The following is a 5,634-nucleotide window of genomic DNA, read 5'->3' as shown; positions in this document are numbered from 1 at the left end:
AAAATGTGTTATATTTGAGGAGGAAGCATGGAAATTTACATCATGCTAATTAGTAGAGGTGATCAACATTACCATTGAAATCCACCGGATGACTTCATAGACATACACAGGCACCAAGTGACCAAGTGCAACTGATTATGACTAGAAATAATCAGTTACATACAGATTAGAGATGCATGCGCCAACATCTCAGTGTTAGTAGAGCAAAAACAGTCTTTCTGCAAGAAACAATATATTCTAAAATGAAATGGAGATCTTTTTTAAAGGTTAAAAACTCAATTTTATGTCTTACAGGGCTTATACTGAGTTTAACATTGTATAACTGTTTTAATTCAGCTGTGAACCTAGACACTTACAGCCACTTGTGAAAGAATATGTTAAAGCTGTAATGAAATGCTTTTTCTAATCATGTAGTTATTAAAAAAAAATTAAGCATAGCCGCATGATCCAGCAACCCTACTTCTGAGTATGTATCTAGAAAAACTGAACTCATGCTCTCAAATAGGCCTGTGTACTCTTGTGGCCATACCAGCTTTATTTATAACAACCAGGATACTGAATCCATCTTAATGTCCATTGAAAGATGAATGGACAGAGAAAATATGGATGCATGCCATATAAACAACGAAACATGATTTAACTTTTAAAAAGAAATAATTCCTACCATTTGTAACATGAATGAACTTGGAGTACATCGAGATAAGTGAAAGGAGCCAGTCACAAAAGAACAAAGACTGCATGATAGCACATATCAGATGGCTAGAATAGCCCAATTCACAGAGACTAGAATGGAGGCTGCCAGGGACTTGGGGGAGGGAAACCGGGGAGTCGTTCAATGGTAAGAAAGTTCATGTGTGCATGACGAAAAAGTTATGTTTCAACATCATGCCTGGAGTCAATAATATGGTATTGTACACCTAAAATTTGTGTTAACAAGCTAAAAGTCATGCTGAGCTCTTACTATCGAAAAAGCAAGAGGATACAAGGAAATTTTTGAAGGTAATAGAAATGTTGATTTTTATTATCTTAGTTATAGTAATTATTTCACAACGCACATTTATGTCCAAGCTCATTAAGTTGTATGTATCAAACATCTGCAATTTTTACATATCAATTATACCTCAATAAAGCTGTTATTAAGCAAAAATTAAAGTAGCTATGAAACCTGACACCTTCATATAAAGACAGAAGAATAAATTATTGGTACAAACAACAATATCTCAAAATCATTTATGCTGAAAGAATAAAGCCAAATTCTGAGTAAATATCATCTTATTCTATCCATAGAAAATTATAGAAAATAAAAACTATAGTGACAAAATCTTATCAGTGATTACCTGGAGGACATGAGGGAGGGATTAAAAGAATTGCAAAGGGGTATATGTAAGCTTGGGGGACATGTTCACAACCTTGACTATGTGACTATTTGCAGATTTAAGATTAAAATCCTTCTGCATGAAGGAGTTTTCAAAGGGACACCTTTCAGAGTAACTCAGGCAATGTGTCAGATTAGCAGTATGCTCTAGGCATGTGAAACTTTCTGGAAATTTTGGGAAATATGGAGCTCACGGCCTACCTGTTGGTAGTCATCCAAGGCAGTGCCTTCTGCCTCTTGCCTCTTCCATGCCTCCCAACCCCAGGTCCTGAGCACTTGCGTTTCTACTGCCTAGCCTAGGTGTCCACATATAAGACAATGCTGTAGACTGCGCACTTTCTGAGTGCTCAGGCCTCTGCATTTAACTGTCATCTCACACTCCCACAATCATCTTGCAAGGGAAGCATGACTACATTTTACAGCAGAAGCAACTGAAACATACCACCTTTATCTGTAAAACCAGTAGTTAAAATCCTGAATCTGAACCCAGGTCTGAAAACCCTGAAGCCTGGTCTGTGCAGGTAGTTAGAAGCATGCACTCTGGAGTCAGCAGGCCTGAATTACAGATTGGCCCTTGCTAGGTACAGGACCCTGGGCAGGTTATTTACCTTTCTGTACTTCAGAGGTCCTTCTATGAAGTGAGGGTAATGATAGTGCTCACCACACAGGCTAATTCCAGTGATTAGAAGGGGAAACATTTCTCAGACCTTTTCTAAAACATGATATAGTTGAAATAATGCTGGCAGCTTTTACAATAGTGCCCCATTCTAAGAGGTAAGAAGATCTGAACTTATTCACCGTATCCACTAATGAAAACCAAAGTGCCCCTCAGAGATCAACCTGCACAATCCTTCCTGTTTCAAAGGTTATGGTTTTGTCTTTTTCTGCCCTTGAATCCAATAATTCCCTGGCATCCCATAGGCAAGATCATGTCTCCCTCTCTCCTGGTATTTTCTTACTCCATATAGCATATTGCTTTTAGGTTTCCCGAGCCAATCAAAGTGGGAAATTATCAGGCAGTCTTTTCTTCTCAAATATGCTTTACGGCCACCTGCCGAGTTCACTAATGCCTGTTCTAGCCCAGGCTGGAAATAGCAACCCTTAGTTAACACGAGAGCCAAAAATATCACATTCCTTCAGTGGAATAATTTATGCACTTTAGTTCAGAGTCTTCTTTTACTGTCCTTGTTTTCAAAAGCAATGTTGAATGTAGGTTGTGCTGTTCCTTAGACACCAATGAGACAACCTCAAGTGCTCATGGTTTTATTCATTTATTCAAATAGATGCACCAAGTGTCCATGTATCAATGTTGAGCACACTCCAGGGGCCAGGAGCAGTGGTGCACAAGCCAGGGGCATGGTTCCCACTCCCACTGACCTCTGGTCTGGCAGACGCACAACACACCAATGGTGTTAATATAATCATGTAATTGTCACCATGTTAAAAGCTGAAAGAACAAATCAAGGGACTCTCAGGGTGCTAGAGAGGTTGCTGATGGCCCCAGAAAAATGAAGATGATCTCTCTCTCTCTCTCTCTCTCTCTCTCTCTCTCTCTCTCTCTCAGTTAAACATAGAAAAGAGCCTGGAGGTGGACAGATAAGGCCTCACTGAAAGCTACTATTCTACCCAAATCACAAAGCATAGGAAATGGGAAGCGGGAGGGGCTGCTGAGCTGGTCTCATAAGGAGGGCTAGCATGAGCCCATCAGGCTCGGTCCCTACAAACCTTCTGAAATCTCTTGTGATCTGACAAACATTGAAAATCTAAAACCCATGTTTCCTAGATTTCTACCCTGCGAAGGCTCTGGATGTGATTTAGGTCTGTCTACCATTAGCTACAGGAAGTGGCATCAGTAAGTGTATCTTATTGGGTCAGATCTAGAGAGGATGGCAGAATTCTCAGTCAACAACCACAACATCTTCCTGATCCCCAAGATGAAGACAACAGTGGATAGTGCGTATTTGAAAAAAACTGCTGGGAAAAAGTCTGACTCTCCAACGTGACAGAAATCTCCTGTGCCCCCTGATGCATCCCCTCTACTGTTTAGCACTGTTGTGGTAGACAGCTTCCCATACCACACCTCAAGCCTCTGTGTGGCATCTTTTCTTTGTCTCCGAGCTTAACCCAGAGTCATAGAAGATTGTCCAGGCAATAGAGATAAAGCCTACAAGTTCCAGTGTGCTAACATCCCTGGGAACAACTGCACAGATAAATGTCCCAGCCTCTGATCTGGGGAGGGATAATTCTGAGATTCATTCCATTGATTCTAGTGGGGAGGTGGGGAGTCACAGAGGAAACTGGCCCTGGCTGTCTGCATCAGTACCTATGGTTAATAAACCCTTGTCTTTCCCTTCCTCCCAATTTGTCTCTCCAGGGCCTCATTCTGGCTACTTGAAATCAGTACCCAAGTCCCCATCACAGGCCCTGACTTAGAGACATATAGTTGACAGATCAAATTACATGTAGTGATTCCCTCATCAGGGCAGTTGGTAGTATTCTTCTAGGATTTGTTCAAGGAGATCCACTAGAGCTGGTTCCCCAAGCACTGCTAACAATTCTTTTGTGTGAGTGTGTGTGTGCGTGCACGTGTGTGTGTGCACGTGTGTGTGTGTGTGTGTGTGTGTGTGCGCGTGTGATAGAGGAGGGAGGGAGGGAGGGAGGGAGGGAGGGAGAGAGAGGTGTTCCAGGCATATGCATAATCATGCCCACCTTATCACATGAGTGCTGGAGTCTGAACTTGGGTCCTCATGTTTGCAAATAAGGGCTCTTATCCACTGAGATATTTCTCTAAGAATTCTTTTAGCAGGAATTCTTTGCAGTCAATCCTTTTCTAATTAAAACTGCAAAACCAGTTAGCTATCTATACTTGAACTCTACAGCATGTTTCCTGTATTCTGAGTGAAGATTCTGTTCTGACTTTCCTTGGTACCAATTCCAATGGATCCCTTTCTCCTCATCAGATAAAGAAAACTAGCTATGGCTTCAGACATCTTCAGCTCTAATACATATCCCTGTTTCCTGTAACAGCTAATACTGATTGTCAACTTGACAGGTTCTAGAATCGCCTAGGAAACAAACCTCTTGGCACGTCTGTGGGGGAGTTTCTAGAATGGGTTCATTGAAATGAGAAGACCCACCTTTAATGTGAATGGCACCATTCTGTGGGCTTGGGTCCCAAACTGATTAAAAAGAAGAAAGCTGAGCACAGCATTCATCTCCCGTTGCTCCTGACTGCAGGTGCACTGTGACCAGCTGCCTTACACCTACTGCCGTGATTTCCCCACCATAATGGACTGTGCCTCTAGCCTGTGAGCCAGGCTAAACTTTCCTTCCTAAACTGTCTTTTTGTTAGGTATTTTGTTACAATGAAAAAAGTGATGAATACAGGGTCTCATGTGGATGGGGACTTGAGGGGGGAGTCCAAATATCAAAGATAAACTCTTCCAAACATCTGGCTTGTCTACCTTGGTCAAGATAAACATTTTGACAACATCTATCAATTAAAAATGTTTACAACATGAATATTTTTATTAATTTTGTGAGCATGCTCAGTTCATATTTTTCTCTAAGAGACCAGGCTATTTCAGTTCCAACATAAACTAATACCAGGAGTGAGGTCATATGGTAAACGGTGAGGTGAAGATTTCCTTTTGTAAGGTAAAATGATGAAAATACATAAAATACAACAAAACATCCAGAATTTTAAAGCTATATCATACTTGATCCCAACTTCAGTTATCTTTACACAAAGCAACTGAAGATACATAAATATACAAGGTGGTAACTCCAGATGTCATGGTCCCCACTCTAACACCCCATCTTTTTCCTCAGAGGCATCTGTCACCTGTCTTCCAGCCCATAGATACATCGTCTTGTTATAAATATGAATCCGTAAATATGTGCAAGATGGTTTATGTTTCTAATGTATTTAAATGACATAATACACAAACCCCTTTGAAATGTTCATTTTCTACTCAATATTAAATTGTTAATCATTAATATTGGTATGTGTATTTTATTAATTTAACTGCTATGAATAAATATATTTATTTTCCATTCACTCAGTAACGAATATACAGCATACATCTAGATTTATGCTATTAAAATTTTACTTCAATGAATATCTTTATATTCTCCCTGCCAGTACACATGAAATTTCGTCAAGGACTGTAGTTAGAAGTGGAAATGTCAAGTCCATTCTCTTGAGCAAGCACGTGTTCAGTGTTCCTAGAAGCTGACAAGTTGGTTTTTACCCCAAG

Source organism: Nannospalax galili, unplaced genomic scaffold (genome assembly GCF_000622305.1).
Source record: "Nannospalax galili isolate Female #2095 unplaced genomic scaffold, S.galili_v1.0 scaffold380, whole genome shotgun sequence".
Classification (NCBI taxonomy): domain Eukaryota; kingdom Metazoa; phylum Chordata; class Mammalia; order Rodentia; family Spalacidae; genus Nannospalax; species Nannospalax galili.
The sequence above is the reverse complement of the archived record's forward strand: the minus strand, read 5'-3'. Positions refer to the sequence as shown.